The sequence below is a fragment of the Antechinus flavipes genome, chromosome 3 (genome assembly GCF_016432865.1).
Source record: "Antechinus flavipes isolate AdamAnt ecotype Samford, QLD, Australia chromosome 3, AdamAnt_v2, whole genome shotgun sequence".
Classification (NCBI taxonomy): Eukaryota; Metazoa; Chordata; class Mammalia; order Dasyuromorphia; family Dasyuridae; genus Antechinus; species Antechinus flavipes.
The window spans coordinates 271,800,873-271,816,203 of NC_067400.1; the positions used below are offsets into that span (position 1 = coordinate 271,800,873).

At 33.2% G+C, this 15,331-nt stretch overlaps 1 protein-coding gene across 1 annotated transcript in view; it reads left to right on the forward strand.

Annotated features, from left to right (window-relative positions):
- The window catches only part of DMD (dystrophin), a 2,219,276-nt gene that overhangs the window by 1,584,175 nt on the left and 619,770 nt on the right, over positions 1 to 15,331 (forward strand). The window lies entirely within an intron of this gene.

Consider the following 15,331-nt stretch of genomic DNA (forward strand, 5'->3'; position numbering starts at 1 on the left):
TACAATATATGTTTGCAGAACCGAACAGTTCTCTTGTTGCATGGGGAGAATTGGATTCAGAAGGTATAAATAACCCGGGAAGAAAAACAAAAATGCAGATAGTTCACATTCGTTTCCCAGTGTTCTTTCTTTGGGTGTAGCTGCTTTTGTCCGTCATTTATCAATTGAAACTCAGGTCTCTTTGTCAAAGAAATCCCCTTCCATCAAAATATGTCCTCATACAATATCGTTGTCGAAGTGTATAATGATCTCCTGGTTCTGCTCATTTCACTTAGCATCAGTTCATGTAAGTCTCGCCAGTCCTCTCTGTATTCATCCTGCTGGTCATTTCTTACAGAACAATAATATTCCATAACATTCATATACCATAATTTACCCAGCCATTCTCCAATTGATGGGCATCCATTCATTTTCCAGTTTCTAGCCACTACAAACAGGGCTGCTACAAACATTTTGGCACATACAGGTCCCTTTCCCTTCTTTAGTATTTCTTTGGGATATAAGCCCAATAGAAACACTGCTGGATCAAAGGGTATGCACAATTTGATAATTTTTTGGGCATAATTCCAGATTGCTCTCCAGAATGGTTGGATTCGTTCACAACTCCACCAACAATGCAATAGTGTCCCAGTTTTCCCGCATCCCCTCCAACATTCATCATTATTTTTTCCTGTCATCTTAGCCAATCTGACAGGTGTGTAGTGATATCTCAGAGTTGTCTTAATTTGCATTTCTCTGATCAATAATGATTTGGAACACTCTTTCATATGAGTGGTAATAGTTTCAATTTCATCCTCTGAAAATTGTCTGTTCATATCCTTTGACCATTTATCAATTGGAGAATGGCTTGATTTCTTATAAATTTGAGTCAGTTCTCTATATATTTTGGAAATGAGGCCTTTATCAGAACCTTTAACTGTGAAAATGTTTTCCCAGTTTGTTGCTTCCCTTCTAATCTTATTTGCATTAGTTTTATTTGTACAAAGGCTTTTTAATTTGATGTAATCGAAATTTTCTATTTTGTGATCAGTAATGGTCTCTAGTTCATCTTTGGTCACAAATTTCTTTCTCCTCCACAAGTCTGAGAGATAAACTATTCTATGTTCCTCTAATTTATTTATAATCTCGTTCTTTATGCCTAGGTCATAGACCCATTTTGATCTTATCTTGATATATGGTGTTAAGTGTGGGTCCATGCCTAATTTCTGCCATACTAATTTCCAATTATCCCAGCAGTTTTTATCAAATAATGAATTCTTTTCCCAGAAGTTGGGGGCTTTGGGTTTGTCAAACACTAGATTGCTATAATTGACTATTCTGTCTTGTGAACCTAGCCTTTTCCACTGATCCACTAATCTATTTCTTAGCCAATACCAAATGGTTTTGGTGACTGCTGCTTTATAATATAATTTTAGATCAGGTACAGCTAGGCCACCTTCATTTGATTTTTTTTTCATTAATTCCCTTGAGATTCTCGACTTTTTATTGTTCCATATGAATTTTGTTGTTATTTTTTCTAGATCAATAAAATATTTTCTTGGAAGTCTGATTGGTATAGCACTAAATAAATAGATTAGTTTAGGGAGTATTGTCATCTTTATTATGTTCGCTCGGCCGATCCAAGAGCACTTAATATTTTTCCAATTATTTAAGTCTGACTTTATTTGTGTGGAGACTTTTTTTATAATTTTGCTCATATAATTCCTGACTTTCCTTTGGTAGATAGATTCCCAAATATTTTATGCTATCAACAGTTATTCTGAATGGAATTTCTCTTTGTATCTCTTGCTGTTGGGTTTTGTTGGTGATGTATAAAAATGCTGAGGATTTATGGGGATTTATTTTGTAGCCAGCTACTTTGCTAAAATTATGAATTATTTCCAATAGCGTTTTAGTAGAATCTCTGGGGTTCTCTAGGTATACCATCATATCATCTGCAAAGAGTGATAGTTTGGTTTCCTCATTGCCTACTCTAATTCCTTTAATTTCTTTCTCGACTCTTATTGCCGAGGCTAGTGTTTCTAATACGATATTAAATAATAATGGTGATAGTGGGCAACCTTGCTTCACTCCAGATCTTACTGGGAAAGGTTCTAGTTTTTCCCCATTGCATATGATGCTTACTGATGGTTTTAAATATATGCTCCTGACTATTTTAAGGAAAAGTCCATTTATTCCTATGCTCTCAAGTGTTTTTATTAGGAATGGCTGTTGGATTTTATCAAATGCTTTTTCTGCATCTATTGAGATGATCATATGGTTTTTGTTTGTTTGGTTATTGATATAGTCAATTATGCTAATAGTTTTCCTAATATTGAACCAGCCCTGCATTCCTGGTATAAATCCTACTTGGTCATAGTGTATTATCCTGGGGATGATTTTCTGTAATCTTTTTGCTAATATTTTATTTAAGATTTTAGCATCAATATTCATTAGGGAGATTGGTCTATAATTTTCTTTCTCTGTTTTCAGCCTACCTGGTTTAGGTATCAGTACCATGTCTGTGTCATAAAAGAGTTTGGTAGGACTCCTTCAATCCCTATTTTTTCAAATAGTTTATATAACATTGGAGTTAATTGTTCTTTAAATGTTTGGTAGAATTCACATGTAAATCCATCTGGTCCTGGGGATTTTTTCTTAGGGAGTTGATTGATAGTTTGTTCTATTTCTTTTTCTGAGATGGGACTGTTTAGGATATTTACTTCTTCCTCTGTTAGTTTGGGCAAGCTATATTTTTGGAGGTATTTTTCTATTTCATTTAAGTTGTCGAATTTATTGGCATAAAGTTGGGCAAAGTAACTCCTAATTATTGCTCTAATTTCCTCTTCGTTAGTGGCGAGTTCTCCCTTTTCATTTTTAAGACTAACAATTTGATTTTCCTCTTTCCTTTTTTTAATCAGATTTACTAAGGGTTTGTCTATTTTGTTGGTTTTTTCATAGAACCAACTCTTAGTTTTATTAATCAATTCAATAGTTTTTTTACTTTCAATTTTATTGATCTCACCTTTTATTTTTAGAATTTCAAGTTTGGTGTTTGACTGGGGGGTTTTAATTTGTTCCTTTTCTAGCATTTTTAATTGCAAACCCAATTCATTGATCTTCTCTTTCTCTATTTTATACAAATAGGCCTCTAGAGATATGAGATTTCCCCTTATTACCGCTTTGGCTGCATCCCATACATTTTGGTATGATGTCTCATTATTATCGTTTTCTTGGGTGAAGTTATTAATTATGTCTATGATTTGCTGTTTCACCCAATCATTCTTTAGTATGAGATTATTTAGTTTCCAATTATTTTTTGGTCTACTTCCCCCTGGTTTTTTGTTGAATGTAATTTTCATTGCATCGTGGTCTGAAAAGGATGCATTTACTATTTCTGCCTTACTGCATTTGAGTTTGAGGTTTTTATGTCCTAATATATGGTCAATTTTTGTATAGGTTCCATGAACTGCTGAAAAGAAAGTGTATTCCTTTCTGTCTCCATTACATTTTCTCCAGAGATCTATCATATCTAACTTTTCTAGTATTCTATTTACCTCTTTGACTTCTTTCTTATTTATTTTGTGGTTTGATTTATCTAATTCTGAGAGTGCAAGGTTGAGATCTCCCACTATTATAGTTTTACTGTCTATTTCTTCTTGCAGCTCTCTTAGTTTCTCTTTTAAGAATTTAGATGCTACCCCACTTGGTGCATATATGTTTAATATAGATAGTGCTTCATTATCCATGCTACCCTTTAGCAAGATATAGTGTCCTTCCTTATCTCTTTTAATTAGGTCAATTTTTGCTTTAGCTTGATCTGAGATCAGGATGGCTACCCCTGCTTTTTTGACTTCACCTGAAGCATAGTAGATTTTGCTCCAACCTTTTACCTTTAACCTGCATGTATCTCCCCGCTTCAGGTGTGTTTCCTGTAAACAACATATTGTAGGATTCTGGCTTTTAATCCATTCTGCTAACCGCTTCCTCTTTATGGGGGAGTTTACCCCATTCACATTTATGGTTAGAATGACCAATTCTGTATTACTTGCCATCTTGTTAACCCCGGTTTATGCTTTTCTCCCTTCTTTCCCCTTTCCCCCCCTTCCCAGTATTAAGCTTGTGAGCACCACTTGCTTCTCACAGCCCTCCCTTTTTAGTATCCCTCCCCCCGCCTTAGAGTTCCTCCCCCTATCTTACTTACCCCTTTCCCTCCCAGTTCCCATATTCCCTTCCCCTTAGCTTATTCCTTCCCTTTTCACTTTTCCCTTCTCACTTTTCAATGAGATGGGAGAAGTTTTACCATAGATTGAATATGTCTTAAGATTTTTCACTTAAAGCCAATTCTGAAGGCAGTAAGATACCCACTATATTCATCCCCCTCCATTCTTTCTCTCAGATATAATAGGTTTCCTATGCCTCTTCATGAGATGTACTACCCCCACTTTACCCTTTTTCTGATACAATGTCACATCATTTTCTAGAACAAGGTATACATGTATTCTTTATACATCTATATAGTCAAAATATAGTTCCCAAGATTAATCTTTACCTTTTTAGATTTCTCTTGAGTTCTATATTTGTAGATCAAACTTTTTGTTAAGTTCTGGTTTTTTCATCAGAAATAGATGAAATTTGCTTACTTCGTTGAATGTCCATCTTCTTCCCTGGAAAAAGATGCTCATTCTCGCTGGGTAAGTTATTTTTGGTTGCATACCAAGTTCCTTAGCCTTTCGGAATATCATATTCCAGGCCCTTCGATCTTTTAATGCGGCCAGATCCTGGGTGATCCTTATTGTGGCTCCTTGATACTTGAATTGGGTTTTTCTAGCCGCTTGCAATATTTTTTCCTTCATCTGAGGGTTCTGGCATTTGGCCACTATATTCCTTGGTGTTTTGATTTTAGGATCCCTTTCAGTGGGTGATCGATGAATCCTTTCAATGTTTATTTTTTCCTCTGTTCCTATGACTTCTGGGCAGTTCTCTTTGATAATTTCCTGGAAAATAGTGTCCAGGCTCTTTTTTTCATCATGTTTTTCTGGGAGTCCAATGATTCTCAGATTGTCTCTCCTGGATCTGTTTTCCAGGTCTGTTGTCTTCCCCAGAAGGTATTTCACATTTTTCTCCATTGTTTGATTTTTTTGGATTTGCTTGACTGATTCTTCTTGTCTCCTCGAGTCATTCAATTCCACTTGTTCAAGTCTGATTTTCAGTGAAGTGTTCTCTTCACTCACTTTTTAAAAAATCTTTTTCTAATTGTCCAATTGAGTTCTTTTGTTCTGTGGAGTTTTTTTCCATTTCGCCAATTTTGTTTTCCAGTTCACCAATCCTATTTTTCAAGGATTTACTTCTTTATCCACTCTCTCTTTAACTTTCTCCAGGCTCTTTTGCCAAGCCTCCCTCTCCTTTTCCCAAGCTTCCTTCTCCTTTTGCCAAGCCTCACTCTGCTTTCCCCATTTTTCTTCTAGCTCCCTTGTGAGAGCCTTTTTAATCACTTCTATGAGGTTCATCTGTGCTGAGGAACAGATGGTCTCCTCCTTTGGGGATTCACCTGGGGACTGTCTGTTTTTAGTCTCCTCAGGATTTAGAGTCTGCTCTCTATCTGTGTAGAAGCTGTCAAGGGTTAAAGTCCTCTTCAGCTTCTTGCTCATTCTGTCTATTAATCAGAGACAAACTACCAAAGAAAAACAGAAAAAACTGGAGTCTTTCTTTGGGGGAGGGGTTGGTTATGTTATCGAGCTTCCTCTACAGACTGCAGGGGGCAGCAGTGAGGCACTAGCAGGACTGTGCTGCGCCTGCGCTCTGAGATCCCAGAGCGTGCTGAATCACTGTGGGGGGGGGGAAAGGGGGGGACGGCTTAGGTCCCGAGAGACTCCAGCTGTTTGGGGTTGTATTCTTCAACCCCGGTGTTTTTAGCTTCTCTGCTGGGCTGCTGACTTGCTGCCGGAGCAAAGTATCCAAACCTGTAGTGAAGCTCTCTCCGCAGAGACGGCTGCGATCACTCCCCACCCCCTCTCCAGTCTGCTCCTGTGCTCTCACTGCCGCTGCCCTCAGCCTGCGCCCGATCTAAAACCGTCCCAGCCCTCCAGTAAAGACAGACCTTTCTTGGCAGATCTCAAGGATGGCTTCTCTTGGTAACTATATGTGGGTTTTTTTCAGTCAAGCATTGATTCAGAGGCTTGTAATGAAGTGGATAGTAAGAGAAAGCGTGGAGCTTATGCAGCTGTGAGCCTCCTCTCCGCCATCTTAACCGGAAGTCACCTCCTTGGCAGTTTTTCAAAGATGATACCTAGGCTCTCATTTTTGATCATGGCCCTCAAAAAGTACAAAAATTTTAAAAATTATCCCCTATATAAAATTATTAATCTTTAAAACAATTTTTAAAAATAATTTTAAAAATATATCTCTCCTAGATATATTTTCCAGGCCAGTTTTTTCCAGTCTTTTATTTTTTCTTTCTTTTAGTTTTGTTTCATTATTTCTTGAATTCTTGTAAAGTCACTAGCTTCTATTTGTTCACATCTAATTTTTAAGGAATTATTTTCTGCAGTGAAATTTTTACATTTGTCTTATTCTGTTTTCTAAGGCACTCTTCTTCGTTGGCTTCTAGCTCTTTTGGCATTTGACCTAATCTGGTTTTTTTTAAGGTATAATTTTCTTCAGTATCATATGTATCATTTAATAAGTTTTGACTTTTTCATGATTTTCTTATATCATTCTTATTCCAATTTTTCCTCTATTTCTCTTATTTCATTTTCAAAATCCTTTTTGAGATCTTCCATGACCTGAAACTAATTTATATTTTCCTTGGAGACTTTGGATATAGAAATTTAGACTGTTATCTTCTTTTGAGTATGTGCTTTGATCTTCCTTGTCACTTTCTATGATGACAATATTTATGTGTTGTTTTTTCATTTCGCCAGCCTAGTTCTTGACTTTTAATCTTTTTTTTTTAAATAGAGTTTTACTTCCAGGATAGAGGGCACACGATCCCAAATTTCAGGGGTTTTATGCAACTGAGATAATTTTAGGTGTCCATAAATTTTCAGTTCTATGTCCTCTGGTCTATGAGGAATTTGGAGTAGAGGTCAGGTGAGTCACTGTTTTTTCTCTGCCACTTTGGCTCTAAATTTTGTCTGATAATTATTGCAATTTTATCAAAATTGTCATTGTAGTGACAATAACAATTGCTTTAACTCTGATCTCATTAGAATGTTCTCTAGTCTTGATCAATTGGAGATGAGGCTCACTCTTAGTTTTAGATTGATGTTTTTTCTCTCATATTAATAAATAGTCCATTTATTCCTGATTTCTATTTTCTAAACATAAAACAGTGTTATATTTTGTCAGTAGATTTTTTTTTCATATTTGTTATTACAATCATGAGGTTTATAGTATTTTAACCTGTCGGTACTCTGTCTTCATTTAAGTTTGAATCCTTTCAATTCACTAAAACTATACATTTTAGAGAAGTTGCTAATCTACATTGTTAGTAGAAGTTTTCTTACTTAGAAGTTTTCTATGCAAATGAAATCACAGTTTCAGTTCCTATATCTTGTCATTAACATAGTTTTTTTAGAGTAATAGTTTTCATAACTAATCCTGCTCTCCTGGCATAAAACCAATCTGACCCTAGTGTATAATCTTTTGAATACACTGTTATTTAATATGTAACCTCCTTGATCATATTTTATACTTTTGCATTAATATTCATTGAGTCATATGAATATATAGTTTTTATTTTTGGTTTGTCTATGGGCAATTTAGATATCATAAACATTTTTGCCTTATCTTTTTTTCTTATCATTTTGCCCAATTTGTTTAGCGATAAAAAAGCATGAGTTCCTCATCTAGTTTTGCTCTCTATTTCTTCCTGTAATTCAAATATATATGTTATTTTTATTATCCAATATAATTTCCTGTTTTTTTTCTTTTAAATGTGTCCTTTTTTACTATAACATATGCGGGATTATAATTATGATCCCCTAATTTTTTTTACTAAAGCTTGATAAATTCTGTGCCAGCCTTTCATATTAACTCTGTGTGAATATTTGTTTTAAATATGTTTCTTATAAACAACAAATTGTTATACTCTTTTTTTCTCATCTATTTAACTGTTCTCATCTGTTTTATGGATGAGGTTATTTTAGTTGCACTTTTCTGACTGTTAATTGAGCATTTACTTCCATCCTATACTCATATATTTTCCTCTCATCTCCTCTTACAAACAGAAAGGTAATCAGATTAATACTAGAAATTTATAATTGGAATGTTCCATTCCTATTCCTCTGCCCCTCCACTTATATAGTGTCTAGTTCTCAGTAAATTTCTTAAGATTTCCTTCTTTTTAATATCCTCTTTATGATCAACCTTCCAGAGGTAGAGCTTGTTTTGTTTATAAGCATTCCCTTCCCTCTAATGGCCCTCTTATATCATCCTGTCTTCTTTCTCTATCCCATTTCCCTGTTGTTTATTTTATTTCCACACTTAACTTTGCGTGTTTGTGTACAACCTGCATTTATTTGGTTTGGATAAAATGAATATGAAATAGAAGATAAAGGATTATAGATTGCTACTCTCACTCTTTCTTCCATATTTGGGTACTCTTCTTTTTTTGTGTTTCATTTGTATGAACTACTAATTTCCCTCCATTTCTTTCTCATTTCTTCTCTACCTTATTTCTTTATCCTTCCTGTTTCTTTCCTTTCTTAAACCAAGAAAACAGAAAGAACTTCATTGATACATGTATTTTTCTTATTTAACTGTCTCTGAGACCCTTGAAGATACTATGAATCTGAAGGGATTTTTATATGTTCTCCCTTCAGTAAGATATTAACATTTCATCATCATTCAGCTTCACTTCCTCATACAACATAGAACAGATAATAAAATTATAGATTTAAAGCAGGAATGGCTCCTAAAAGTCAAGTAGAACAACCACCCTCATTTTATGGATGAAGAAACTAAGGATCAGGAAAGTAACAGATTACACTGACAGTGAATATCAGAAGAAAAATAGGATATTTAAGTACCATTATCAAATAAGTAGTTTCACTGAATGAGAATGAAACTACTTTGTGATAGAAATGCTGGCAGATCTGCACCATGTTATCTATTTATTGTCCTTCAGTTTTAATCTATAAATGTTACTGGCATGATACAGCTTTGTTTTCTAAGATTTCCTGATTTCTTCTTGAAGGAACTAGGTATAATAAACAGATATTACATTTCTGTTGAGATTGTAAGCCTTTAACTGCTTTACCTCAGATTTTTAAATCTTTCTCTTAAGGATCTTCCAAACTGAATCTGTCTACTGTTAAATCTTTGCTTATGTAAGAATGAAATTTAAGTATATATCTGCTTTTATAAAAATATTGATTATTGTTGATAATTTTGTAGAAATATATTTATTTAGTGTTAATTTGCAAAGATTTTTCTTCATAATATTATGGTGTAATAATAATAATTATTATTACTGTAATATAAAATTGTCAGTCCACATGATAAGGAGTTAAAAGTTGAATTTACCAAAGGTAATATAATTTGGGGCCCTTTATCAACATAAAACTAAGAAAATAATGGTAGATGTGCTACAAAATTTTAAAATATATATATTTTTAAAAGCCCTAAAACCTAAAAATATTCATTTTTGGATCATAATATAATCCTTTTCCATTTTTCCTTTATCCTATTAATATGATATTTTATTTTCCCTTCATGACTATCTATTTGTTCCTAGTTGGCTATTTTTGTTATTTCTTTTCACTATGTTTTTCTGTCATACAGAGGAATGGAGAGTTGTAGATTCATTCTAAAATCTCATTTCCACATTGGAGAGTAAACTCAAAAAATTCACTGCAGAGTCTCTGTACTACTTTCCAAATCATTCAATACATATAGATACCACTCTTAACAATAAAGCACTACAAAGACCACTACTTTCTTTTTTAGTTTTGGATAGTTTTATAAATCTTTGCTTATTACATTTTAAAGATAAATTAATGATAATTAATAATTTAACCTATATAAAAAGTTGTATGTTGATATTCTAAATGAAAAATTTTACAGACTTCTAAGTATAAATAATGTAACTGTAAATACATATTATGAGCACATATAATTATAAGTACACTTACACACTTGCAAATGTATACATGTGTGTATATGTATATATGCTTTTCAAAGTAGATTGAAGACTTTTTTGCAGGACTAAGATCTAGGGAAGAAAATCAATAATTAAGCAATTATTAAAATTATACATCTGTTTAACAGCTTACTTAAGCAATATTAGAGTCAGGATAAAAAATGTAAAAAGAGAAAAAAATTAGAAATAAATGAGATTAAAATATCACTGCTATTATTACATTCTATGGGTTCTGATTAACAAGAATTTCACAATCCTTTTTTTGTGCAAATGATTGGTGCAAGTAAGAATAAGAAGTATCAGATACATAGGAAACTGTTGTAGATAATCTAAAATACAGGTAATAACTATCTAGATAAATGGAGGGTTGTTGAAATAGACAAATAGAATTGATCAGAAAGAAAATTGTTATCTAAATGTGAGGTAAGACCTACATAAAGGGACAAAGCATAACTCCTGGTAAAAGAACTCTAATCCTTAGGATCTTATTTATGTTTATTGTACATTTCTAACTAAGAAACTCAGTTCTGAGAACATTTATTGCACTGGGTTTTCTTTCTAATTGTCATATGGGAAAAACAAAGTTTCAGTCAGAATTGAATTTAGTCAAAGGATCTAGTTTCTTGACTTAGCCACTCTGTGATCCTGGACAAGATACTTCACCTTTGCAAAGCCTTAGTTTCCACATCTCTAAAATAGAATTAATTTTTTGCAATACTTTCCTCATACATTTGTGGTGAGGCTTAGATGAGAATATCTATATTAAATGCTTTATGATCTATAAAGTGCTGTCTAAATGTTATTTATTTCTGTTAATATGACATTCTGTGGTAAAGTTTTAGCTATCAAGCATCATACCAATTGTAATATGTATGTTGAACTGAGTAGTTTGTTTCCAAAAATCTGATGATAACTACTGTCAGAAAAAAAATCCTTCTTCACTCTCATTTCCTGGATATCTATTTTAAGCACTTGATACAAATTAGATAGATAATTAGTTGCGGCACATATCTACTCTCTCATAAAATTATAAAATCCTTCATGGCAGGGATGGTGTTTTATCTATGATAACTGCTATTTATTTAATATAATGTCTACAGGGGATAGAGTGCCAAGCTATATCAGAAACACCTAAGTTCAAATCTGGCCTCAGACACTTACTCCCTTTGTCACCCTCTAAAAGTCACTTAACTAAAACTCAGTTTCCTCATTTATAAAGGAAGCTGGAAAAGAAAATGGCAAACCACTCTAGTAGTTTACCAAGAAAACTCTAAATAGTATCACAAAGGGTTGGACAAAACTAGAACTAGATTGTTGTTGAACAACAATCACTTTGTTTGGGAAGTATTATTGGAATTATATTGTAAAAGGTAAATGACTTGCCTGGGGTCACAAAGCTAGTGTCAGGAATGTGGTTTAGAAGCAGGTTTTCCTAACTTCAATAGTCTATTTAGTTCAACACCTAATTATTCACCATGTACAATATATTCAAGAAAAGGTTATGGAATAAAAATGAATAATATTATATTTTAATTCTTTCCTATTTGTAAGAACTATTTTTATTTTTAATAGTATTTCATTTTTTTCTTAATTACATGTCAAAACAATTTTTAGCATTCATTTTGACAAGATTTTGAGTTCCAAGTTTTTCTCCTTCCTGCCCTCCTCTCTTCCAAAACTGGTAGCCAGTTTGATGTAGATTATATATATGCTATCATGTAAAGCATTTTCATATTAGTCATAGTTGTGAAAAAAATACCAGAGAGGAAAAAAACACCAAAAAAGTAAGTTTTAAAAATATTCTTCATTCTGCATTCAGAGTTCTTTGTTTGGACATGGATAGACTTTTCCTTCTTTAGTTCTTTATACTTGTCTAAGATCATTGAGTTCCTGAGAAGAGCCGAATCATTCATAGTTGATTCCCACACAGTGTTGCTTATATTGTGTACAATGTTTTTTCCTAGTTTTGCTCATTTCACTTTGCATCAATTCATAAGTCCTTCCAGGTTTTTCTGAAATCAGCCTGCTCACTATTTCTCATAGAACAATAATATTCTATTACATTTATATACCACAGTTTGTTAAGACATTCCCCAATTGATGGTCATCTCCTCAATTTCCAGTCTTTGCCACCACAAAGAGAGCTGCTATATACATTTTTTTTAATACATGTGAATCTTTTTAATTTTTATGATCTCTTTGGGAGACAAATTAGCAATAGCATTGCTCAATCAAAGGGTATGCACAGTTTAGTTCCCTTTTGGGAATAGTTCCACATTGCTCCAGATTGGTTGTATCAGTTCACAACTCCAGAAACAATTTATTAGTGTTTTCCCCACCTCTCCAATATTTATCGTTTTCATTTTTTGTCATATTAGCCAGTGATAGCCAACGAGGTGATACCTCAGAGTTGTTTTAATTTCTGTTTCTTTAATCAAAAATAATTTAGAGTACTTCGTATATCTTTTAGCTTTGATTGCTTCATCTGAAAACTGCCTCTTTATATCCTTTATCAATTTGGAGAATGGCTTGTATTCTTATAAATTTGAATCAACTCTACATATATTTGAGAAATAAGTCCTTTATCAAAGACATTTGCTATAAAGATTGTTTCTCAGGTTTCTACTTTCCTTCTAATCTGAGTTTCATTGATTTTCTTTGTGCAAAAGCCTTTTAATTTATGCAGTCAAAATTATTTATTTTGCATTACAAAATGCTTTCTTTCTCTTGTTTGGTCATGAATTCATTCAGTGCCATACCAATCCAACTACTAATAATTATTTGATAATTAACATTTCTAATACTGTATTGAATAATAGTGGTGATAATATATATTCAGAGATTTCACCTTTGATCTTTTGAGGAAGGATTCTAACTTATCCCCATTACTGATGGTTTAGATAGATACTGCTTATCATTTAAAAAAATAATTCCTTTATGCTTATGCTCTCTAGTGTTTTTCACAAGAATGGATACTGCATTTTCTCAGATGCTTTTTGTGTATCTATTGAGATAATCATATGATTTGTCAGTTTTATTATTGATATAATTAAATATATTGATACTTTTCCCAATATCAAAGCAACCCAGCATTCCTGGTATAAATTCCACCTGATCATATTGTGTAATCTTTGTGATATATTACTGAAATTGCCTTGATAGTATTTTGTTCAATATTTTTGCATTATATTCATTAGGAAAATTGATCTATAATTTCCTTTTTCTGTTGTAGGTCTATCTGGTTTAGATATCAGCACCATATTTGTGCCATAAAAGTAGTTTGGCAGAACTCCTTCATCTATTTTTACAAATTGTTTATATGGTATTACAATTAATCATTATTTAAATGTTTAGTAGAATTTGCTTATGAACCCATCTGGGCCCAAGGATTTTTTCCCATGGAGTTCATTAATAGCTTGTTCAATTTCTTTTTCTAAAATGGGGTTATTTAAACATTCTATTTCCTGAACTGTTAATCCATGTTACTTATATTTTTGCAAATATTCATTAATTTTGCTCAGATTGTCAGATTTATTAGCATATAATTGGGCAAGATATTTCCTAGTAATTGTTCTATTTCTTCATTATTGGTTATTTCACCCTTTACATTTTTGATACTGGATATATGGTTTTCTTCTATCTTGTTTTTAATCAAATTAACAATGGCTTTTTTATTTTTTTTATAAAAACCATATCCTATATTTATTAGCTCAATAGTTTTTTGGTTTGTTTTTTACTTTCAGTCTTATTAATTTCACCTTTGATTTTCAGGTTTTTCCAATTTGTGCTCAATTGGGGATATTCAATTTGTTCTGTTTATAGTTAGTGGAATGTCCAATTCATTGATCTGTTCTTTTTTTCCATTTTGCTGATGTATGAATTTAGAGAAATAAATTTTATCCTAAGTAATGCTTAGGATATATCCCATATATTTTGATACATTGTCTCCTTATTGTCATTCTTTTGGAAGAAATTATTGTTACTATGATTTCTTCTTTGACCTACTTATTTGTGGTGTTTTTCTTTTTTAAAATATAAAAGTTCTCTATGGGAGCAGGTTTCTTGGGGAGGTTTTCTGGAGGCAGCCTTAGTTTCAGTTGAAAGTAGTAATTATCCAAATGCAGCCAGGTATTAAAAGTTCATATCTTTTATTGCTTCCTCCAAAAATAGCCCGGTTAGTTTTCTTGGCCTATCTCTCTGCTTGGTTCTAAGAGCTCTTGCAGCTTTGTCCTTTGCTTCTGCCTCTGCTTTCTTCAGCCTCCAGCCAGCACCAAGTTGAATCTGTCTTGCCTCTGAGAGAGGGCTTCTGGCTGAACTCACTTGACGTTCCCCTCTAAGTCTAATTCAGCTGAAGCTCTATTTATGCTCCTTCTCCAAGAGAGGGTAGTGGGATACAAGAGAGTAGGATTATGGGTTTCCTCCCAGAGTGCTCTCTGGCCCTAAGAGCTTCAAGGGAGGTGTGAATTCCAATGAGTACTTAAATACTTCTTGCTTATATGAGCTCTCTAAAGGTGTGAACACAAACATTATTGTCTATCAGTTCTACTTAGTACCTTGTTTCTTCTGGCCCATAACATCTCCTTGTAGGATCAGATCAATCATACTTAACCATGTTAAATTAGATAATTATTGTCTCTATCAACTCCAATGACTTTACACTTTGTAAAGATTCCAACACTTATTCTTCAATATTACATTCTTTAGTTTCCAATTAGTTTTAATATATCTTTTCAACTTTTAATACATCTTTAATATATCTTTGTTAAATATATTTTATTGTGTTATCTTACAAAAAGAATACATTAAATATTTCTGCCTTTCTATGTTGGATTTTTAAGATTTTATATCCTATTATACAGTCAGTTATTTTGTAAATGCCTTGTGCTATTGAGAAAATATATCTTCCTTTGGGTTCCCATTCAGTTTTCTTCAAAGGTCTGTTTCTTTCTTTATTTTTTGTTAGATTTATCAAGTTCTTTGAGGAAATAGCTGAGGTTCCCCCACTAGTATAATGTGATGACCGCATATTTAAAATCAGCCAGAGTCAGGAATTCAGGTTAAGGGAAAAATCTTCAGTCTTTATTCTTTTTGAGGTGAAGGGGGATTGCGATAGCAATATGGGCAGCAGCGACAGGAAGCCAGCCAGCAGAGGTGAAGGGGGATTGCAGGTGAAAGGAGGATCGGGAGGTGAAGGGGGGTCGTGATAGC